Raw genomic sequence first — 25,280 nt, 5'->3', positions numbered from 1 at the left:
GGACTAGGAGGGGTCAATGTTGAGAGGATGTTTCCCCTGTGGGAGAGACTAGAACTAGGGGCCACAGTTTAAAAATAAGGGGTCTCCCATTTAAGACTGAGATGAGGAGAAATATTTTCTCTGATAGGGTCGTGAGTCTGTGGAACTCCCTTCCCCAGAGAGTGGTGATGGCAGGGGTCATTGAATATTTTTAAGGCTGAGTTAGATAGATTCCTGATTAACAAGGGAGTCAAAGGTTATAGTAGGTTGATGGGAAAGTAATGTTGAGGTCACAGTCAGATCGGCCATGATCTTTTCGAATGGCAGAGCAGTCTCGAGGGGCCGAATGGCCTACTTCTGCTCTTAATTCGTATGATCCAAGTATTCCATGCTAGCATTCATATTACATTAAAGTCTAGAACTGTTCCTGAAGTCAGGCTATGGGGGAGGGGCACCAAGATGAAGCATTAGAGAGATACAAGGTGCACAGAGGACTGAGAGAGACAAACAGCATTAGAATAAAGAGTAGTTCAGAAATAGGGATCAGACAGGGAAAATGTGAGGCACGCTAAGATGGGTTTGGAGTGGGTAAATGCATGGAGTGTGGTAAATTCGGTTGGTGAGCTGCAGGCACAAGTGGCCATATGGGATTATGATAGTGGCAATAATGGAAACCCGGCTCAAACAAGGGGAGGATTAGGCACTTAATATTCCTGGCTACAATGTGTACAGGAAAGATAGGGAAGGAGAAAAGATATGGTGGGGGGCGGTGGTGGCAATGTTGATCAAAGATACTGTTACAGCACTAGAAAGCGATGATGTACATGCGGGTTCATAGACAGAATCTATTTGGTTAGAATTAAGGAACAATAGAGGAGCTATTACGCTGCTGGGTGTATACTATAGGGAACCAAATTGTGGGAAGGAGATAGAGGAACAAATTTACACGCAAATTGCAGAAAGATGCAAGAACTATAGAGTAGTGATAATGGGGGACTTGAATTATCCTAATATCGACTGGGAACATAAAAGTGCAAAGGGTAAAGGGGGGGGGGATTCCTGACGTGTGTATACAAGAGAACTTTCTTGATTATTGTGTTTCCAAACCAACGAGGAAGGAAGCAGTACTGGATCTACTTCCGGGGAATGAAGTGGAGCATGCTTCAGTGGGGAAGTATTTTATAGAATCATAGAAAGGTTACAGCACCGAAGGAGGCCATTCGGCCCATCGAGTCTGTGCCGGCTGAGAGCAATCCAGCTGGTCCCACTCCCCCGCCCTATCCCCTAGCCCTGCAAATTTTTTACTTTCAAGTATTTATCCAGTTCCCTTCTGAAGGTCATGATTGAATCTGCCTCCACCACCCTCCCCTGGCAGTGCATTCCAGATCATAACCACTTGCTGCGTAATAAAGTTTTTCCTCATGTCACCTTTGGTTCTTTTGCCAATCACCTTAAATCTATGTCCTCTGGTGCTTGACCCTTCCGCCAATGAGAACAGTTTCTCTCTATCTACTCTGTTTAGACCCTTCATGATTTTGAATACTTCTATCAAATCTCCTCGCAACCGTCTCTGTTCCAAGGAGAACAACCCCAGCTTCTCCAGTCTATCCACATAACTAAAGCCCCTCATCCCTGGAATTGTTCTAGTAAATCTTTTCTGCAACCCCTCTAAGGCCTTCACATCTTTCCTAAAGTGCGGTGCCCAGAACTGGACATAATACTCCAGTTGTGGTCGAACCAGTGTTTTAAAAAGGTTCATCGTGACTTCCTTGCTTTTATACTCTATGCCTCTATTTATAAAGCCCAGGATCCCGTATGCTTTTTTAACTGCTTTCTCAACCTGCCCTGCCACTTTCAGCAATTTGTGCATATATACCTCAGATCTCTCTGTTCCTGTACCCCTTTTAGAATTGTACCCACTTGTTTATATTGCCTCTCCTCGTTCTTCCTGGTGAAATGTAACACTTCACATTTTTCTGCGTTAAATTTCATCTGCCACGTGTCCGCCCACTTCACCAGTCTGTCTATATCCTCTTGATGTCTATCACTATCCTACTCACTATTCACTACGCTTCCAAGTTTTGTGTCATCTGCAAATTTTGAAATTGTGCCCTGTACACCCAAGTCCAAGTCATTAATATCAAGAAAAGCAGTGGTCCTAGTACCGACCCCAGGGGTACACCACTGTACACCTCCCTCCAGTCCGAAAAACAACTATTCACCACTACTCTCTGCCTCCTGTTATTTAGTCAATTTTGTATCCATGCTGCTACTGCCCCCTTTATTCCATGGGCTTCAATCTTGTTGACAAGCCTATTTTGTGGCATTTTATCAAACACCTTTGGAATGTCAATAACCGCTTGCCTCAACCCTCTCTGTTACCTCATCAAAAAACTCTACCAAGTTAGTTAAAAATGATTTGCCTTTAACAAATCCGTGCTGGCTTTCCTTAATCAATCCACACTTGCCCAAGTGACTGTTAATTCTGTCCCGGATTATCGTTTCTAAACGTTTCCCCATCACCGAGGTGAAACTGACTGGCCTGTAGTTGCTGGGTTTATCCTTGCACCCTTTTTTGAACAAGGATGTAACATTTGCCATTCTCCAGTCCTCTGGCACCACCCCCATATCTAAGGAGGATTGGAAGTTTATGGCCAGTACCTCCACAATTTTCATCCTTACTTCCCTCAGCAACCTAGGATACATCCCATCTGGACCGGGTGACTTATCTACTTTAAGTACAGCTAGTCTATCTAGTACCTCCCCTTTATCAATTTTTAGCCAATCCAGCATCTCAACTACATCTTCCTTTACTGAGACTCTGGCAGCATCTTCTTCCTTGGTAAAGACAGAAGCAAAGTACTTATTCAGTACCTCAGCCATGCCCTCTCACTCCGTGAGTAGATCTGCTTTTTGGTCCCTGATTGGCCCCGCCCCTCCTCTTACTACCCATTACTGATTACATGCCTGTAAAAGACTTTTGGATTCCCTTTTATGTTGGCCACCAGTCTATTCTCATACTCTCTCTCTGCCCCTCTTACTTCCTTTTTCACTTCCCCTCTGAACTTTCTATATTCAGCCGAGTTCTCACTTGTGTTATCAACCTGACAATTTGGGAAACAGTGATCACTATCATTAGGTTAAGAATAGTTATGGGAAAGGACAAAGAAAAATCAAATGTGAAAATTCTCAACTGGAGGAGTGCTAATTGCAGTGAGTTGAAAAGGGATCTGGAATCAAAGATTGGTATGTAAAACAGTAAATGAGCAACAGGAGGCCTTCAAAGAAGAGATAGTTCACGTACAGACTAGACACATTCCCATGAGGGTGAAAGGAAGGGCATCCAAAGCTAGAGCTCCCTGGGTGACTAAAGATACAGAGATTGAAATGAAACAGAAAAAGGAGGCTTATGATAAATGTTAGGTTCATAATTCAGCAGAGAACCAGGCTGAATACAAAAAGTACAGAGGAGAACTGAAAAAGGAAATAAGAGGGGCAAAGAGAGTTTATGAGAATAGATTAGCAGGTAACATAAAAGTGAACCCAAACATCTTTTATAAACATATAAATAGTACAAGGGTAGTCAAAGGAAGTGTGGGGCCAATTATGGACCAAAAAGGAGATCTTCCTGTGGATGCACAGGGCATGGCTGAAATACTAAATGAATACTTTGCATCACTAAGGAAGAGGATGCTGCCAATGCCACAGTAAAGGAGCAGGCAGTAGAAAAAGGATAAAAATGGAGAAAGAGGAGGTACTAAAAGGTACATTGTTCGCAGAATTGAAGCCCATGAGATTAAAGGGGCAGTGGCTGCATGGATACAAAATTGGCTAAGGGGCACAAAGCAGAGTAATGGTGAACGGTTATTTTTCAAACAGGAGGGAAGTGTGCAGTGGTGTCCCCCAGGGGTTGGTGTCAGGACCACTGCTCTTTTTGATTTATATTAATGACCTGGACTTGGGTATAGAGGGTATAATTTCAGAGTTTGCAGATGACACGAAACACGGCAATGTAGTCACGAGTGAGGATGATAGTAACAGACTTCAGAAGGACACAGACAGACTGGTGAAATGGGCAGACACCAAGGTGGATGAAATTTATTGCAGGGAAGTGTGAAGCAATTCATTTTGGAAGGAAGAATGAGGGAGAGGCAATCTAAACTATGTGGTACAATTTTATAAAGGGGATGCAGGAACAGAGAGACCTGGGGTGTACGTACACGAGTCTTTGAAGCTGGCAGGACAAGTGGAGATGGCATATGGGATCCTTGACTTTATAAATAGAGGCATAGGGTAAAAAAGCAACAAAGTTATGCTAAACCTTTATAAAACACTGATTAGGCCCGAGCTGAACTATTGTGGCCAATTCTGGGCACCACAGTTTAGAAAGGATGTCAAGGCTCCTTTAGCAGAGAGGTCAATAACTAGGGGGGCACAGATTTAAAGTGATTGGTAGAAGGATTTGAGGAGAATTTTTTTTTACCCAGAGGATGGTGGGGGTCTGGAACTCATTTCCTGAAAGGGTGTTAGAGGCAGAAACCCTCATCACATTTAAAAAGTACTTGGGTGTACACTTGAACTGTCATAACCTACAAAGCTACGGACCAAGTGCTGGAAAGTGGGATTAGGCTGGGTGGCTCATTTTCGGCTGGCACGGGCCGAATGGCCTCCTTTTGTGCTGTAAATTTTCAATGATTCTTTTATGATTCTAAGGCCTTAGAGTGGGTGCAGAAGAGAATTTCTAGAAAGTTAATAGGAATGATAAACTTCAGTTCCGTGGAGACATTAGAGAAGCTGGGGTTGTTCTCCCTAGAGCAGAGAAAGTTAAGAGGATATTTGATAGAGGTTTTCAAAATCATGAATGGTTTTGATCGAGTAAGTAAGGAGAAACTGTTTCTAGTGGCAGAAAGGTCAGTAACCAGCGGTCACAGGTTTAAGGTAATTAGCAAAAGAACCGGAGGCGACATGAAGAAAAAAATTTTACGCAGCGACTTGTGAAGATCTGGAATGCACTGCCTGAAAGAGTGGTGGAAGCAGATTCAATAATGACTTTCAAAAGGGAATTGGATACGTACTGGAAGGGGAAAAATTTGAAGGGCTATGGGGCAAGAGCAGGGGAATGGGTCTTTTCCAGTATTCTGAACACCGGTGAGGGAGAGGGTTCCTCTGCGGAGTGCAGCCAGAGCCAAATCCACAGCAACATGGATAGCTCAGCTGCACGGGGGGAGGAGAAAGGTCAGGAGAGCAATAATGATAGGGGATTCTATAGTTAAAGGAGCAGTCAGGCGTTTCTGCGGTCGCAGACGTGATTCCAGGATGATGTGTTGCCTCCCTGGTGCCAGTGTCAAGAATGTCACTGAGCGGCTGCAGAACATTCTGAGCGGGGGAGGGTGAACAGCCAAAGGTCTTGGTCCATATCGGTACCAACGACATAGGTAGAAAGAGGGATGAGGTCCTGCGGGCAGATTTGAAGGAGTTAGGAAGGAGATTAAGAAGCAGGACCTCAAAGGTAGTAATCTCCGGATTACTCCCGGTGCCAGGCACTAGCTAGCATAGAAATAGGAGGATAGAGCAGAAGAATGCGTGGCTGGAGAGATGGTGCAGGAGGGAGGGCCCTAGATTCCTGGGGATCAGTTCTGGGGAAGGTGGGTCCTGTATAGGCTGGACCAATGTCCTCGCGTGGAGATTCGCTAGTGGTGTGGGGGGATTTAAACTAATTTGGCAGGTGGATGGGCATCAGGATGTAGCAATGGAAGGGAGAAAAATAGCGCTAAAGCAAGTAATAATACAGTATTAGGTGGGATCAGACTGAGAGATAGCACAAGAAAGTCTAAGACTAATTTGCAGTGCATGTTTGTAAACGCACAAAGTGTGGTAAATAAGTTTGGTGAGCTGCAGGCGCAAATAGCCACATGGGAATACGATGTTGTGGCGATAACTGAGACCAAGCTCAAAAAAGGGCAAGATTGGGTACTAAATATTCCTGGATACAAGGTGTTCAGGAAAAATAAGGAAGGAAAGAAAGGAGGGGGGGTTGTGTGGTGGTAGTATTGATTAAGGAGAATATTGCAGTACTGGAGAGAGAGGATGTCCTGGAGGGGTCAAGGACAGAATCTATTTGGTTAGAGTTAAGAACTAAAAGGTGCCATTACACCACTGGGTGTATTCTATAGTCCATCAACTGGTGGGAAGGAAAAGAGGAGCAAATTTGCATGGAAGTTGTAAGAGGTGTAAAAGCTATAGAGTAGTGATAATGGAGGACTTCAATTATCCTAATGGACTGGGATAACAATAATAATATGAGGGGCACAAAGGGGGAGGAATTTTTGAAATGTGTTCAGGATAACTTTCTGAACCAGTACGTTTCTGGCCCAATGAGGAAGGAGGCATTGCTGGACTTGGTTCTAGGGAATGAGGTGGAGCAAGTGTAAGTGGGGGAAGCAGTGATCATAGTATCATAAGATTTGGAATAGCTATGGAAAAGGACACTGACCAATCCAAAGTAAAAATACTCAATTGGAGGAGGGCCAATTTCAAAGGGATGAGAACAGATCTGGCCTGGGTAAATTGGAATCAAAGATTGGCAGGCCAAACTGTAATTGAACAGTGGGCAGCCTTTAAGGAGGAGATGCTTCAAATACAGCATAGGTACATTCCCATGAGGCAGAAAGGTAGGACAACTAAAGCCAGAGCTCCCTGGATGACAAAAGAGATAGTGAGTAAGATGAAACGGAAAAAAGTGGCGTATGACAGATGTCAGGTTGATAACACAAGTGAGAACCAGGCAGAATATAGAAAGTTCAGAAAGGAAGTGAAAAAGGAAATAAGAGGGACAAAGAGAGAGTATAAGAATAGACCGGTGGCCAACATAAAAGGGAATCCAAAAGTCTTCTACAAGTATGTAAACAGTGAATGGGTAGTAAGAGGAGGGGTGGGGCCGATTAGGGACCAAAAAGGAGATATACTCATGGAAGCAGAGGGGATGACTGAGGTACTAAATGAATACTTTGCATCTGTCTTTACCAAGGAAGAAGATGCTGCCAGAGTCTCAGTAAAGGAAGATATAGTTGAGATACTGGATGGGCTAAAAATTGAGAAAGAAGAGGTACTAGAAAGGCTACCTGTACTTAAAGTAGATAAGTCACCTGGTCTGGATGGGATGCATCCTAGATTGCTGAAGGAAGTAAGGGTGGAAATTGCGGCGGTACTGGCCATAATCTTCCAAACATCCGTAGATACGGGGCTGGTGCCAGAGGACTGGAGAATTGCAAATGTTATACCCTTGCTCAAAAAAGGGTGTCAGGATAAACCCAGCAACTATAGGCCAGTCAGTTTAACCTCAGTGGTGGGGAAACTTTTAGAAACGATAATCCGGGACAGAATTAACAGTCACTTGGAAGAGTGTGGATTGATTAGGGAAAGCCAGCACGGATTTATTAAAGGCAAATCGTGTTTAACTAACCTGATAGAGTTTTTTGATGAGGTAACAGAGTGGGGAGATGAGGGCAATGCAGTTGATGTGGTGTATATGGACTTTCAAAAGGCATTTGATAAAGTACCGCATGGTAGGCTTATCGTCAAGATTGCGGCCCATGGAATGAAGGAGGCAGGAATAACATGGATACAGAATTGGCTAAGGGACAGGAAACAGAGAGTAATGGTGAACGGTTGTTTTTCGGATTGGAGGGAGTACAGTGGTGTTCCCCAGGGGTCAGTGCTGGGACCACTGCTTTTCTTGATATATATTAATGACTTGGACTTGGGTGTACAGGGCACAATTTCTAAATTTGCAGATGACACAAAACTTGGAAGGGTAGTAAACAGTGAGGAGGATAGTGATAGACTTCAAGAGGATATTGGCAGGCTGGTGGCATGGGCGGGTACGTGGCAGATGAAATTTAACGCAGAAAAATGCAAAGTGATACATTTCAGTAGGAAGAACGAGGACAGGCAATATAAGCTAGAGGGCACAACTCTAAAAGGGGTACAAGAACAGAGAAATTTGGGGTTATATGCGCACAAATCGTTGAAGGTGGCAGGGCAGGTTGAGAAAGTGGTTAAAAAAGCATACAGGATCCTGGGCTTTTTAAATATAGGCATAGAGTACAAAAGTATGGATGTTATGATGAACCTTTATAAAACACTGGTTCGACCATAACTGGAGTATTATGTCCAGTTCTGGGCACCGCGCTTCAGGAAAGATGTGAAGGCCTTAGTGAGGGTGCAGAAGAGATTTACGAGAATGATTCCAGGGATGAGATGCTTCAGTTACGTGGATAGACTGGAGAAGCTGGGGTTGTTCTCCTTGGAACAGAGGCATTTACGAGGAGATTTGATAGAGGTATTCAAAATCATGAAGGGTCTAGACAGAATAGATGGAGAGAAACTGTTCCCATTGGCAGAATGGTCAAGGGCCAGAGGACATCGATTTAAGGTGATTGGCAAAAGAGATGAGGAAAAACTTTTTTACACAGTAAGTGGTTAGGATCTGGAATGTAATGCCAGAGTGGGTGGAGGCAGATTCAATCATGGCCTTCAAAAGGGAACTGGATAAGTACTTGAAAGGAAAAAATGTGTTGGGCTACAGGGAAAGGGCAGGGGATTGGGACTAGCTGGATTGCTCTTGCATAGAGCTGGCATGGACTCGATGGGCCGGATGGCCTCCTTCCTTGCTGTAATCTTTCTATGATATTGGATAGCTCTTTCCAAGAGCCAACGCAGACACAATGGGCCAAATAGCCACCTTCTGTGCTGTATTAATCTATGATTTCTTGTTCTGGTGTTTTTGGTAGATAATTCAAGGTACGGTATTTTCCCATGACATTCAGCCAACTTTTTGTTTGAAAAGTCTTCTTCATTGTGATATGAACCTGGTTGTACAATATCACTGTGTCTCATCGTGCATTGCTAGGTTAATTTCACGCATCATTTTTTCATTTGAGGTAACTTATTGCTCAACTTACTTGACTGATTTCCCTTAATAGTGAATGATAACTATATCTATATTGGGGTGAATAAGAATCTGTTTTAAGGCAGTAATGCATCTTGGGCTTTGAGACGACATTGATAAATCACTTGCACTTCTTTATCTGAATGCCTCAATATGTTACTGCCTCAGAATAGATTCCGAGCCATCTGTTCTCCCATGTGCTAAGGATATTTATTACACCATTTCCATGAAATACCTTTTTTTTATTTCAGGGAAATGGCATCATAACTGACAACAAATGACAGACTGCGAAAAATTTGTTCACTGTGAAATCACCAGAACCCATCCACAACCCAAAATTTTAAGTTAGTTTGCATTTAAAGTCTACATTTTTCATCTAATTCTTATAATTTTAATTAATGTGGTGTATATAGAGTGGATGCCTATCTGTATCCCATTCGTTTCACTGACCATAACTCACTTGCACTTTTGTTACTTGTAAATGATCACATCAGTATTTTCATGGGAAATGCATAATTACCAACTGTGTTTACAATTATTATTGTAAATTAAATAATTCTAAAATGTGATACTTTACAGTTCAAAATTAGGGGCCTACATCTGCAATAAGGCTATTATGGTAAACTAAAGTACTATTTTATGTTCTAATTATTTTAATAACAATAGTTGGGTCAAAATCCTGGAACTCCCTACCTAACAGACTGTGGGAATACCTTCACCACACGGACTGCAGTGGTTCAAGAAGGTGGCTCACCACCACCTTCTCAAGGGCAATTAGGGATGGGCAATAAATGCTGGCCTTGCCAGTGATGCCCACATCTCATGAATGAATAAGTAAAAAAAAAAGTTGCTGACCTTTTGTATAGTTGAGACATGTAGGAATGTACTAATATTTTAAGAGTTGATAGGAGTAGATTGATTTATTCATTTTATTTGACATAACTGTCAAGAAAGTCACAGAACATCAATATCCTGGGAAAATCAATTTTGGATATTATTGACAGCTGTCAACCAAAATAAATTTGATGAAAAAGGAAATTAGTTAAATGTCATGTGCATTCAAAATGGCATCTGTGAAATATCCTTCAGAGATAATGTCATTGGTGAATTACGGTAAAGATAATTTTGTGCATTAGCTAAGTTATGGTAACAAAATCTGAGCATTTTAACAATTTCAACAGAGTTTCAAATGTAACAGAGCAAAATGTTGGTCCAGTAAATGCTTTTGGTATTGCACTGCATAACTTTAGTAGTTGCATAATAAAGCAACTTACAGTCGAGTACAATTTCAAATGGTTGCTTTTTTTCCTTTTGATAGACATCTCTGGCTGTAGCTTGTAATGTGAAGAAGAAAGATAAACATCACAATGCCTCTCTTCCATGCATTCATGTCCGTAATGGAAAAGTGGGAGGCTTCAACTTCATCTTCCCCCTTTGTTTTGTAAACTAACAATAACAAAAATACCTTTTATTTGTATAGCGCTCTTAAAAAAAAATCATCTGAATACACCTAACGCAGTAGAAATTCATTGCGAAAATTATAGTACAGAGCAGCCAAGCCTCAAGCTGAATTAGTTCTATGACCTCCACTGAGATCTATCAAAGAGGTTACTTATTATTTGTTCAATTCCACACAACTGCCGATAATATGCCCCAAAATCCAACGTAAGACATGCCACCTACATACTGTGTTGTATGTCTTGTACATGCTTATACATTTGTATTACAGCTCTTAATTTTGGAGGAAATTGGAGCTGGAGAACCCAGTATATGTGCCAAGAAAAAAGTGAATCAGCTGCTAAGATTCTAGACTTGGGTAAGGCCGACTTCAATGGGATGCGACATAGACTGTCCAGAGTAAACTAGGCAAATCTGTTAATGGGTAAAATGACTGATGATCAGTGGAAAACGTTCAAAGAAACATTTAATGTGATACAAAATTGGTTTAGACCCCTGAGGGGCAAGAACTCTACTTGCCAAAAAAAAGCCATGGATAACTAAAGAGGTAAGGCACAGTATAAGACATAAGGAAAGGGCATACAAAAAGGCAAAAAAAATGGCACAGATCCCGGCGAATGAGAAAGATACGAAGATCAACAAAGGGTCACAAAACAGATAGTAAGAGCTACAAAAAGAGAGTATGAAAAGAAACTTGCAAGGGATACAAAACCAATACAAAGAACTTTTATAGTTATATTGAGGAAAAAGGGGGTGGTCAGGAGCAGTGAAAGTGGGAATATTGTCATTGTCAATGGGGAAATGGCAGACATGTATAATTACTTTGCTTCAGTATTTACAGTAGAAAAAGAGGACAGCATGCCGGAAATCCCAAGAAAACTTATATTGAATCGGGGACAGGGACTCAATAAAATTAACATAGGTAAAACAACAGTAATGAAGAAATTAGGCACCAAAGAGTGACAAACCCCCAGGACCAGATGGTTTCCATCCCAGGATTTTAAAGGAAGTAGGTGAGCACATTGCGGATGCCCTAACTATAATCTTTCAAAGTTCTCTACATTCAGGAATTGTCCCTCTAGATTGGAAAATTGCACATGTCACGCTGCTTTTTAAGAAAGGAGAGAGAGAGAAACCAGGGAATTATAGACCAGTTAGCCTAACATCTGTTGTAGGGGAAAATGCTAGAGTCTATAATTAAGGATAGAGTGACTGAACACCTCGAGAATTTTCAGTCAATTAGAGACAGCCAGCATGGATTTCTGAAAAGTAGGTCGTGCCTGACAAACCTGATTAGTCACCTCTTCAAAAAATTCAAAGTAGTGGATAGGGGAATGTCAATGGATGTTATTTATATGGACTTCCAGAAGGCATTTGATAAAGTCCCACATAGGAGACTGTTAGCTAAGATAGAAGCCCATGGAATCGAGGGAAAAGTACGGACTTGGTTAGGAAGTTGGCTGAGCGAAGGGCGACAGAGAGTAGGGATAATGGGTAGGTACTCACATTGGCAGGATGTGACTAGTGGAGTCCCGCAGGGATCTGTCCTGGGGCCTCAATTATTCACAATATTTATTAACGACTTAGATGAAGGCATAGAAAGTCTCATATCTAAGTTTGCCGATGACACAAAGATTGGTGGCATTGTAAGCAGTGTAGATGAAAACATAAAATTACAAAGCGATATTGATAGATTAGGTGAATGGGCAAAACTGTGGCAAATGGAATTCAATGTAGACAAATGTGAGGTCATCCACTTTGGATCAAAAAATGATAGAACAGGTTACTTTCTCAATGGTAAAAAGTTAAAAACAGTGGATGTCCAAAGGGACTTAGGGGTTCAGGTACATAGATCATTGAAGTGTCATGAACAGGTGCAGAAAATAATCAATAAGGCTAATGGAATGCTGGCCTTTATGTCTAGAGGACTAGAGTACAAGGGGGCAGAAGTTTTGCTGCAGCTACACAAAACCCTGGTTAGACCGCACCTGGAGTACTGTGAGCAGTTCTGGGCACCGCACCTTCGGAAGGACATATTGGCCTTGGAGGGAGCGCAGCGTAGGTTTACTAGAATGATACCCGGACTTCAAGGGTTAAGTTACGAAGAGAGATTACACAAATTGGGATTATATTCTCTGGAATTTCGAAGGTTAAGGGGTGATCTGATCGAAGTTTATAAGATATTAAGGGGAACAGATAGGGTGGATAGAGAGAAACTATTTCTGCTGGTTGGGGATTCTAGGAGTAGGGGGCACAGTCTAAAAATTAGAGCCAGACCTTTCAGGAGTGAGATTAGAAAACATTTCTACACACAAAGGGTGGTAGAAGTTTGGAACTCTCTTCCGCAAACAGCAATTGATGCTAGCTCAATTGCTAAATTTAAATCTGAGATAGATAGCTTTTTGGCAACAAATGAGATAATGACCAAATAATCAGTTTTAGTGATGTTGTTTGAGGGATCAATATTGGCCAGGACACCAGGGGGAACTCCTCTGCTCCTCTTCAAAATAGTGTCATGGGATCTTTTACGTCCACCTGAGAGGGCAGATGAGGCCTCAGTTTAACACCTCAACCGAAAGAAGGCACCTCCAACAGTGCAGCCCTCCCTCAGTGCTGCATTGGAATGTCAGCCTAGAATTTGTGCTCAAGTCCCTGGAGTGGGGCTTGAACATATAACCATCCAACTCAAAGGTGAAGGTGCTACCACTGAGCCACAGCTAACTTTGAGTCTGGAAGATCAGCCGGAGTCAAGTGTGTGCATCTGTGGAGCGACTAGAAGTTCCATCATGCGGCGATGCACCCTAATTCCACTAAAGCAGAACATCTGAGCCAGAATGTCATGCAATTGTGATATGTTTTGCAATCGGCTTCGGGGCATTGCATCAGGTGTTATAGAACTGAAACAACAACACACCTGAAGCACCAAACAGCTTCTTTGGCAGGTCTCAGTGGAGCCAATTCACTGAGATTTGGCTGCTTTATATAATGAGTTTTGCGATTGGGTTTATGCTACGTTAGGTGTAAGATTTGAGCACATCATCTCGGCTGACACTCCAGTGCAATACTGAGGGAGTGCTGCACTCTCAAAGGTGCCGTCTTTCAGGTGAAACATTAAACTGAGGCCCCATCTGCCCTCTCAGGTGGACATAAAAGATCCTAAGGCACTATTCAAAAAGTTGCAGGGGAGTTTTCCCTGGTGTCCTGGCCAATATTTATCCCTCAATCAATATCACTAAAAACAGGTGATCTTGTCATTTATCTAATTGCTATTTGTGGGATCGTGTTGGGTGCAAATTGGCTGCCACGTTTCCTACATTACAACAGTGACTACACTTCAAAAAGTATTTCATTGGCTGTAAAGCGCTTTGGGACATCCTGGGGTTGTGAAAGGCGCTACATAAGTGCAAGTTCGTTCTTAAATCACAGTATAACCAAAGAATTTGCAATCTTCTTTTCTGACTAAGGTAATCAACTTGTACCAGCAGAGTTAGGGTGGTGTTACAAGCAGAATATCATAAGCATCAATATTTTACATTCTAATTTGACCATAGACGAACCTGCACTCAATCCTTCTCATCTTTGTCTGCATAAAAACTACACAAGTAATCATTGTCAAAGTTACAGTGCAGGAAAGATAAGAATTATCAATTAAAATGAGCTCGCCTTATAGTAAAAGCTATATTTTAGCAAAAGATTGGATGAGAATAAAATGGGAATACTGTTGTACACTCATACCTATATTTTTATTGGAATTAGTGAACAGGGGATAACATAACCCGAACTATGTTGTTTGCCAACAGCTACTCTTTCAAACCAATCATGAAGCAATCCCATGTACTTTTCTTGTGAAACTTTTATATTAAGGACAAGTCACAATACACTTCATAATACTAATAAGCTACTGAAGTACTTCTATGGCATATTACAATCATATAGCTATCAACTTATAGTATAGCCGCAAATCTCAGCTCTCCAAATTACAGTAATGCAGCTGTACCTGTGATCAGCTTAACACAGCATGTCAGGCTCAAACTCTATCGTCAAAGCAGCACAATAACAAAGCTTACAATTGTCAATATTAACTCTACCAGTTGAAATGTAGAATAACGCATGTAACCTCGTTAAACTGAGAACGAATTGAACGTCACACAGAACAACTCAGAATTCTGACCCCTTCTTTTGCAGTGATGAGCGATCGATTTAGCTTCTGGTTCAGTGTGATTCAAGTCTTTTCTATCCAATTGACTTAGTACAGCTATGAGTCTTCCAGAAAAAACTCTGGCCTGGTGTCAGGCAAGGGTATTAAGGGCTACGTAACCAAGGCGAGTAGATGTGGTTAAGATACAGATCGGCCATGAACTAATTGAATGGCAGAACAGGCTCGTTAGACTGAATGACCTATTCCTGTTCCTATGTCATGTAATTCTCCAAGTAGGAGAGGCAGATCCTCATTCAGTTGTTGGTTTTTGATGAAACTTGGGTCCACCCTCAAACTATTGTTCAAAGACAACTTCCCAAAGAGATTTCAGATTTCGGATGAAACTGACTTGCTGTCAAAATGTAACTAGAGAAATCTGAAATGTGTCCACATGGTATGATTAACTATGACTCCAAATATCTACTGTTAAACCATTTACTATAATAGCAATAGCAAAAGCTGAAATTACAGTCATCTGGTGCTCACAATTGCACCAGATGACTATAATTTCAGCTTTTGCTAGTCGGTGAGAATATTATTTTTGTTCCAAGAACAAAATAAATCTCCCACTATCTAATAGTAGACCCAATGTCTGCAGAAACGTAAAGTGAATGTCCGAAAAGGTCGTTAGCCATATTTCTAGTTGTTAGATTTTCTTCTCCAATCCCACCCAAAATCAAGTGAGATATTGGTGGAAAATGGGGCAAAACTGGCCGGTGAGGGCTATCGCCATCTCCCTGCCCTGACCTTAATTTTCCTCCCATCCCTCCCACTGGCTGCCCTTTCCTTTCTTGCTGCATACTAATGGTGGTGAGGGGACGGGGCCGAGGTTCCCAGAAGATTTTCCTGCTGTTCCCCCTGCTCCCTGGGACCACCAGGAGAGCCTGGTAGTAATCCTTGGGGCAGCAGCGGGATGATCTTAATATGTCACAATGGAGTGGCCTATTAGCGGTCTCTCTCTCTCTCTCTCTCTTTCTAATATGACCTCAAGACCAACCTTTGTCGGCCTCAGTAACAGCTACAAAAACCCTCATCTGAGATTCTTCTTTGGGGCTCCTTTAAGTGCCCTCTCTACCTCTTCTGCCTATTTAAGTGCCCTCTCTACCTCTTTGGGTGCTACGGGTACAGTGCCTCTGTAGCACCAACCAATTTTCCTCTGTCGCCCTGGTGGGTTCCCTCTTGGTGGTGGAGTATTGGATATGCAGAAATGTCCTCCAATTAAATATTGGGAAGACTGAAGCCGTTGTCATCGGTCCCCGCCACAAACTCCATTCTCCAGCCACTAACTCCATCCCTCTCCCTGGCCACTGTCTGAGGCTGAACCAGACCGTTTGCAAACTTGGCATTCTATTTGACCCTGAGATGAGCTTCCAACCACATATCTGCTCCATGACCAAGACTGCCTACTTCCATCTCCATAATATCCCCTATCTCCGCCCCTCCTTCAGCTCATCTGCTGCTGAAACCATCATCCATGTCTTTGTTACCTCTAGACTCGACTATTCCAATGCTCTCCTCGCTGGCCTCCCACCTTGCACCCTCCTTAAACTTAAGCTCATCCAAAACTCTGGTGCCTGTTTCTTCACTCACACTAAGTTCTGTTCACCCATCACCCCTGTGCTCGCTGACCTAGGTTGGCTCCTGGTCCGGCAACGCCTCAATTTTAAAATTCTCGTCCTTGTTTTCAAATCCCTCCATGGCTCCTCCCCTCCCTATTTCTGTAACCTCCGAGATCTCTGCACTCCTCCAATTCTGGTCTCTTGCGCATCCCCGATTTTCATCGCTCCACCATTGGCAGCCTTGCCTTCAGCTGCCTACGCCCAAAGCTCTCAAATTCCCTCCCTAAACCTCTTTGCCTCGCATCCTTTCTCTTCTCCTTTAAGCTGCTCCTTAAAACCTACCTCTTTGGCCAAGCTTTTGGATACCTGTCCGAATATTGCCTTGTGTGGCTTGGTGTCAAATTTTGTTTGATTAGGCTCTTGAGAAGAGCCTTGGGATGTTTTACTATGTCAAAGGTGCTATATAAATGCAAATTATTGTGGTGGTTGGAGATCCCACTGGGAGCCTGGCAGCATGCTTAATTAACCATGATGCAGGAAAAAGGGTCAGGGTTACGATGGGGTCGGGGGAGCAGAGGTGATGCTACGCTGCCGCGAACGGGGAAATCCAGCCTTTGGTCTCCAATTGCTGAGTACTGTTTCAGATGCAATTGGTATATTGTATATCCAGCTCTAGTTCTGTTTTATAATTCCATTTGACATTGAAACTCTCAAACTATTCATATATGAATTCATAGAATTTCAAATGTAGTGTAATCTAACATAATCATTAAAACAATCAACATCATAAATTGGATATTTATCCCACAAATGAATACTTCAATAGAAAAGAAATGACAGATGGATTTAAATGATCTTAAGGAAATAAATCAGAGATTTGCATAATACTGTCATCTATTAAAATATCCAATGGGAAGTTTTAGTTTAATTAATAAGGTTATTTATCCTTTCCTGAAATGTACAGCAATAGCACAACAATTCCTGGGGCATGAATCATTTGGCAATATCAACAAACATTGCTAATACTTCATTATATACTTGGGCAGATGGGAGATGTTGCTGCAGCTTACATTATGTTAGAGTCAATTGAAATTTACAGCTTTCCCACTCCTTAGAAGTGAGACATTTTGGTAGGTCTTGCTCATTTGTTTTGCTGATGGTGAGGTGGAGCTGTATTTCAGTTTTCATAATTTCACTTTTTATCTCCTTTAGCCAGTCCATGGTGGTTCTGACTCTATTTGGTCTACGTAGCTTTGGGTTTTTCTTTTTACATTACAAAAATATAGACTATGTGGTGATATCGGAACTTTTGCAATTCATTTCCAACCATGACAGGAGGCACAGCAGGGCCGGAGAAAGGATCACAAATGCTTTAAACGTATTAGTTTGGAAACAAGGCATTGATTTCATCTAAATGAATCACAGTATTGTTAATAAAAATGTTTTCCCACATTCAAAAGAGACCTTATTTATCAGTAAATCATATTCTAGAATATTTTGTGGCATGATTAGATATGTGCAAATCAAATATTAATTCACATAAATACATAGAGCTACCTGTTGACTAATATTTTTATCTTTGAGTATGAGATTACATCACCATGAATGACAGCATCAATTGTGAGTTATTAAGGTCTTCTCCATTAGTTGGATACGAAGGGTATTTATTACCCATTAAATACACTATTTATAACACAAGGTATAATAAAAGCAGTTATAATATAAAAATAGATCACCTGGGGTATTGTACAGGGGGAGTCAAGTCTCAGCCTCATGTGCACTGGGGTTAGAGCGAGGAAGGATAATTGAACTACGGCATGCAGACACAATTCAGTCTCCATTTTAAAGTCATACTTCAGGTCCTTATTAGGTAATACTTTGATTTTGTATTATTATTTACAGTTAAATTCTAAACATGGAGCTATTTGGGAAGCAGAGAAGTAAATGAAAAAAGAAAGACTTGCATTTATATAGTGCCTTTTGCGATCTCAGCACGTCCCAGCTAATGGTGTGCTTTTGAAGTGTAGTCACTGTTATAACGTAGGAAACAAGTCGAGTTGCGTGGAGCTCAAGAGTTTCTCTGCAGCACTTGCTGAGGAGCTGGGAGATGCAAAGCTGAAGCGCTTCAGCACCACCACTGGAAGGAGGGTGTAATTACAGGGTGACAAACCTAGATAGGCAATTTCTATTATAAATATGGACATAGAATTGATAATGAAAAAATTGATATAAAACATCACAAAAGTATGATAACTGGAAGTAAGGTTTTGTAGAGAAGAAATGCTACAGATGTAACATTTTTGAAGTATTATATGTCGATTGTTATAAAATAAATTTTCTGTCTGTAAATGTCTAAATGTACCAGTTGTACATTTGTTGGTAGGACAAATACTCAATTTATAGTGCTGATTGTTCTAATGATTGTTAAATTGTACTTCACTTAGAAATTCTACGTATTTGTATAAGTAATAATAGTGTTAAAAAACCTTTTCTTTTTGATTGGTCCGTGCTGACCACAAGGTATTATCAGTCACATGGTTAGTAGGGAAGAATCAGGTCAGAGAATTGCATTCCATAATAAACTCAGAAGGCGGCTACTACCATACATTAAGTTGAAATAACTAATGGGCCTGATTTTGCTGTGAGTGCCGAATGAACGGCGCTCGCTGTTCGTTAGACTTGCACTTGCCCATTGACTTTCTATGAGCTTTTGCACGGCATGTTCCTGGAAACTGGAGATCCTAAAAGCTCGGCGCCCTCTACAGGGCATCTGGGACCTGTGTGAACAGGGCAAGCAGGTGTGTATCTCCTTAACCAATCAGATTGAAGAATCATTCATAACAGCATCGTCAGAACCAGGAAGTGTGAGTTGGAATAGTGAATTCAATGTCAAATCAGGTACAGAAAGGGAGATAAAGAGAAGGTAAGAAAGATTGAATTAAGAGACAGAGATAAAAGAAACAGAAAGATAAAGTTAACAGAAAATGTATTTACATTTTTTTAATGCCCAACAATTAAAATCTGAAGGAATGAGACTCCACACTTGTAAAAGTTGATTTTCAGTGCAAGAGAGGTTGTTTAGCAGTAATTAAGACTTACCACGCCGATAAAAGGGTTCTTAGACTCGAAATGACCTGACTTAACTTTTCTTGCCGAGATTAGTTCATATCTGTGAGGTAAGCACAGGAACTCCACGCCGTTCAATACATGGGAGCCAGCCGGCGAGATGCCATATTCGCGCAGCTTTTGGAGGAGCATCGCGTCTCGTACAGCAACTTCTTGATTTCCGCGTTTAACTGCATGTGCAGTCACCGGAAGTTACTGTTTGATTTGCGCACGAATAACAGTGAGCGCTGTTCGCCTCAATGTTATAATTACAGCAAAATACGGCCCGATATTTAACAGTTTTAACAAAGTTGAATTAAGTAAGCCAAACTAACAGTAAACATTTAAAACTGAAAGTCTAAATAACCAACAGCTGCAGGGTAGTCTGTTAGTCTTTGGTCTGAAGATGCCTGTAATTGGATTGATAAGCAGACTATGAAGGAATCACAAGTTTCAACTGTTGCCTATATCAGTTGCACTTTATTTTAAAACTTTGCTTGTGAATAACATCACTGGAGGTGTACTTTCCTTAAAAAATATTTTTGATTTAATTTTAATGCACATTATGAAAATAAACTGCGGAAGCAATATTTCAGTGAGCGTGTGTTCATGCTATGGAACAGACTCCCCAGGGAGACAGTGGCAGAAGTTAGTATTGATTCATTCAAATGCAAATTAGATAGATATCTTTCAGAAAATAACATTTTGGGATACAGTTTGAGTAATTTGAGACATGACATGTGGTGAGTGTAGCATGTTTGGGAGGAAAAAGGTGACGTTTGACCGATGGTTCCCAAAGCTCTCCTCCACTGGTGTTTTTCTCGTGTCATTTCTGGGTCTGTTGTAGACTAATTGATAGAAATTGATTGCGATTAGTCAACAACTCTATTATCACTGTATCATGTGACTACCAGGATGGTAGAAGGTGAACTAGATGGACCTTGGTCTTTTTTCCTCGAACAATTCCTATGTTCCTATTATAATTGCCTATTAGTTTTGATACACTCGGGGATCATGTGAGATAGCTTTTCATCTCTCTTTGAGGTAATTGAAAATCCAGCTACCAGATTGTTTGATCGTCAGGCATGAAGCTGGTAATATTGCTTTAAATGCCTGCATTTACAACATCCACGACTTAAGAATAAAATGCCGAATTCGCATTTGTAAAGCTTTGAAATGCATTTAAATCGCTGAGAGCTTTTGTTTACAGTATGACCAGCTATACACACACCTTAAACTTGGGTCTGTAACAATTTAATTTTTTTTTAAAACAAAGGTAGCTTAGTTCATTTGTTATTGGTGGACAATGATCGCTTACAACTGCTTGCGAAAAGAATTGTGGTTGCCATATTGTTCAATGACTGACCGTGGAATTGTGAGAGAAATTCAACATTCGCTGGTTTCCGGCGCTAAATGGGTATCGTGACTCAAACATGTACCCAGAGATGTCAGCATCAGGCCCCATTTGAATTAAACCAGCGAGTTGTGGATCCCAATCGGGTGTCCCTATGCAGCTTGCCAGTTAGGGTCTTAGGAATTTTGGTCGGCTCCAATGCCGAGCTGGCCCACAGGTGTGTCCTGCTGTGGGTGCAGGTGATGCAGAGGTGGGCAAGCCCGGGCTGTCAGTGTCCTGCAGTATTTTTTGTGGAGCCAGGAAGAGCTATAAAAAAGTTTTCTTTTTTGTGGGCTGCGCAAGCTCCATCCATTTGATGACCAACTTTGCATCAGGGTTCTGCAACTGGCATTAGGACTCCGATTTGTATAAGCAAGGCACCTAACATCTGTTTCAGTTGGAGCTCCTGCACACTGAGAAGTTGACAACTTCCAAATTGACAGCCAATGCACTTCCAGGGGAGGTCGGGCACCAAAGGTCACGACCCGAAATTCGTCCCCCCAGTGTTGATTTTATGCCAAAAAAGTGGGCGCGACAATGATCAATTTCTCCCCTGTGTGTTTTCACTTTTCCAGTATGACGCTGTGGCAGTTAAATAGTTTTTAAACAGTCGTACAGATTATCTGTAGACATCTGAAAATAGAATTGATTTTAATGCTAAAAGCTCAGTTAAGAATTTTTCAGACTGTAATAGGTGGTAACGAAGGACTGATCATCTCTCTTTGTTGAGCCACGTATCTGGATATAATTGAAGCATCAAAATTGTTGTTGGTGCATTATTCATAAGTAAACTATGGATTACTAAAAGTTTCTGAGAGAATTTCCTCCTGCAAATTTTTACCCAAAATATTGCTGCTTTCAGTATGTGAGCAAATTTTCCTGCGTAGGCCAACCAATGAAAAGGGACCAGAATCAATTCTCTAAATCGACTGTGAACTGCAATTAGGAGATAGTTAATTAGAAGCCCATTAAGAAATTGTGTTAAGAATGTAAAACTAGCTGATTACTCACCACATTGCTACATATTTGGGTGTTAATGAGTGGGGAAAGCCAATTTGACAGGACAGCAGCTGCAAAGCCTTCTGCAATGACGTGGGGAGAAAAGCACTCAAGTTAAATCACTGATGGTCACTCCTCAGAAGTGCCAGTTGCATCAAGTATGGGAGAGAGCAGTTTTAAGCAAGCAGCAATAGTCAATCAACTTAGTCTCGATGCCATTGACTTAAATGCACGTCAAGGGTCAAGAAACACAGAAATCATCCTTCCACAAGGAAGTCACCTATAAGGAGTGGTAAGTTAGGTGTTGTACTTCTGAAACATAGGACAAGAGCCAAGGGTCACCATCATGCTAACTCAAAGCTGCCAACATTCACACATTACATAACATAGAAAATAAATGCCCTGTACTTGACTTGAACATTGTGCTGAGAGCTTTTTCATCATTGGTTACAATATAGCAGGAGCTCAGCAAAAGATGGCAATACACGGTATTTGAAGCAAAATGTGGGACAAGGTGATTTAGACATGGCGAAGGTATAGAGCATGCCCCAATGATAGTTACTCTGGAAGCCACGAGGTGGGGTTGTACATTACAGCTACGTTTGATCGGTCTAGACCTGTGAAATATTGCTTCAAGATACGATTAGGCTTGATAATTCTGGTTGTAGCATCAGTTTCATTGCATCTGTACTTTGCTTCTGTGCATGATTGGTACTTGGGTGTAATGAGTCCTGGCTGCAATGATCTCACTGATACCATATATACACACTTCATTCCCTTCAAGAATGGGTGGTGGAGATGTCCACCTTAAAAAGAAGGCATTGAGAGAGCATTAGATGAAGCAAGCATTCTGTGCTGGTGGGTGCATACCGAGCCCAATTTGAGATAAAAAAAACATTTTGTGTCATATAGAGTGCAGCATGGTGCAACCTGTGACTCTCTGGGTAAACCAGTAGTTCTGTAGAATTGTATTGCCCTCATATGTTGTCACTGATGGTCAGTGGCAAAAGGGATGAAGCTTTTGGCCCTGCTGAATAATGCATCTGTTATCTTCTTGATACACCAATAGATAGCAAAGTGGTTGGCACCGTGCTAGATTGGAAGGAGCCCAATTCATATAAAGTGACGATGATGCCAACCTTGGCAGCCACTGACAGTCCCTGCATATTGAGCAAAGGCCTTTGTGAAGGAGATGGCACGGTGCTGCCAATGCTTCCATGCTAAACATTAACCTCCTTAAGCATGTCTATACTGATAAAAACGATCTTTATGTTATATATAAAGTTGCAGCTAGCATGCATTTTATCTATCAGACTTCAGCCTGTATATATGCAAATTTACATTTTCTTTTAATTTTTGTGTTCATCAAGGTGAGGGATGTTAGTGCTGGGGAATGGAACTCTTTCAGTTTTAAGCACCCTGTGTCAGTATCGAGCACTTCCAGGTCAGGTACAGAAAAGCCAGATGCAGAGTGAAGCTCCCTCTATTCTGCCCCATCAATGGTCCTCGGGCCTAATTTCAGAAGAACAACCCCTACTGCACCAGTGTGATGTATTTTTCCATTTCCCACACCAGCCATCCTGTGGCCTCCCTGTTCCCAGTTCCTAATTGATAATCTCACTCAGTTTTGTTCTTTTGGTCTATATCCATTCAGAAACTGTCCAAACTCATTTCATAAAGGACCGTTCATTCCATTCATTTAATTGCATTCCATTGTAATCCAGATCCCAAATGTGAAAAGCCTGTGTCTAGCCCACTGTACCACCCAGTTTCCTCATTTGCAAACTTCTGTGTCACACTTGGACTTGATTAGCTGAAATCAGGTGGTGCCAAAGTGTTATGAACAAAATTACACAAGACTCAACATTTTGGTATGTTTAAATAACATTTAGACAGTTCCCAAATCGTTGACAACTATAAGTAAGGTGGGTAACCCTAGACTTCAGTGGGAAGTATGTGAGAGATGAAGATATTGCAGGTGCAATGGCAAGAAAGAGTTAGATTTAGGAGAATAGGCACAGCAACTTCCAGTGATTAAGCTGGTATGAACAAGAAGACTTCAATGATTGAAGCATGTTATGCATATAGATAATAAGAAACAATAAAAACAGATGTTTGAATGGAGGCCAACAATTGGACAAAGGTGTAGGAGAAGATCAAAAAGCATTGGAGCAAATATGTTAAAGAAGATCTATAACAGCAGAACCTATCATGGATACAGGCATGAAGATGCAGAACAGAGCCAAAGGAGAGAGTTTCTGCATATATTTACATTGTTTCCAATTTTTCTTTCTACTTGACTTAATTTGATGAGATATTTAATTATCCACTTGTGTGCCTTTCGGCACAGCATGGATGTTGAATAATAATAACCTCCTTCACAGAACAGTGGACGAAAAAAAAATGCTGAATATCTGACCTGCAATTCATGCATTTCTATTCTGTTTTGCTTAAATTTATTTAAATATTTCAGCAAAAGCAAGTTACCTATTCAGCCTGTTACAATTGATTAAGGAACTGTCTATCAGCAGATTTTGTTACAATTGATTAAGGAACTGTCTATCAGCAGATTTAGGAAATAATGTCAGATGTTAGTGTATTTAAAAAAAATTCAATGTTTCTGGAGTATCCATCTTTTATTTACATTTTGGAAGGTTTAATTGAAAATATGTTGGAATACAGAAGTAAAAAGTGGATTAACCCTATTACCTTCAGAGACCATGTATAAATTGGCCCTACCCTGGACGCTTCCTTACTCAAGCTTCTGTGCGGAATAAAACTCCAAGAAGGTAAAATTCACTGAAATGAAGGTGACCAAGCAAAAATTCAGTGGCCTAGAAATTCAATGCTGCAGCACCCTTTTTGCAGGCGTAAAAGAGGCACCTAAGCATCCGGACATGTGCTTATAATGTGTCAGAGCCGCACCGCCACCATATTGGTAAAGGCAGAAAAAGAGGTGTCCAGGGCCCGCGCCTGAAGCAGGCATATTAGGCCTTTTGCACGTGCAAATAGGGGGCTTAAAGCCTGTTTGAAGTCTCCTTTACAAAATTGGGCTGACTTGAACGCAACCGGTGTCGGACCGGTTGTGTTCAGGAAAATGTGGTCCACATGCAGCCTAACCAGTCATTTTAAACCAGCTGGAGGCTGCAACCAAAAATATAAGGTTTTGTAAAAGAAAATACTTATCGGAATGTGGAGCCGGGAGGAGCAGGATTGAGGTCAACTGCAGTGCCAAAGATTTAGCTGGCCTCTGCTCGACCCCTCACCCCCCCCCCCCCCTTACCATAATCGCTTCCCTCCCTCCCGATCACTTCCCCCCTCCCCCTCAATCCCGATCGTCTCCGCCCTCTCAATTGCCCCCTCACACCTGATCACCCTCTCCCTCCCGATTGCTTTCCCCATTTCCCAGGACCTACCCGAAAGCCACCGCCGGCGACGCAGCGAGACAAAATTTAAATCCTCTTCACCGACTAGCTGTCTGGCGATGTCCACAAGGTGTGTGTAGCTCGCTGGTCTCATGTAAGTAAGGCCTGAGGCCCAATATTGGGTGTGCTTTGGGCTTACCTGTTCCGGCGCAGGGATCGTTTCCTCTGCCCAATTCGCGCTGGTAGGCCGCCACAAACCAATTTCTAGGGCAGT

General features: G+C 41.6%; 1 protein-coding gene across 1 annotated transcript in view; it reads left to right on the top strand.

Annotated features, from left to right (window-relative positions):
- Positions 1 to 25,280, top strand: part of csmd3b (CUB and Sushi multiple domains 3b) — a 1,733,930-nt gene that overhangs the window by 490,404 nt on the left and 1,218,246 nt on the right. The gene's annotated exons all lie outside the window — the stretch shown is intronic.

Source organism: Heptranchias perlo, chromosome 3, assembly GCF_035084215.1.
Source record: "Heptranchias perlo isolate sHepPer1 chromosome 3, sHepPer1.hap1, whole genome shotgun sequence".
Lineage (NCBI taxonomy): Eukaryota > Metazoa > Chordata > Chondrichthyes > Hexanchiformes > Hexanchidae > Heptranchias > Heptranchias perlo.
The sequence above is the reverse complement of the archived record's forward strand: the minus strand, read 5'-3'. Positions and strand labels throughout refer to the sequence as shown.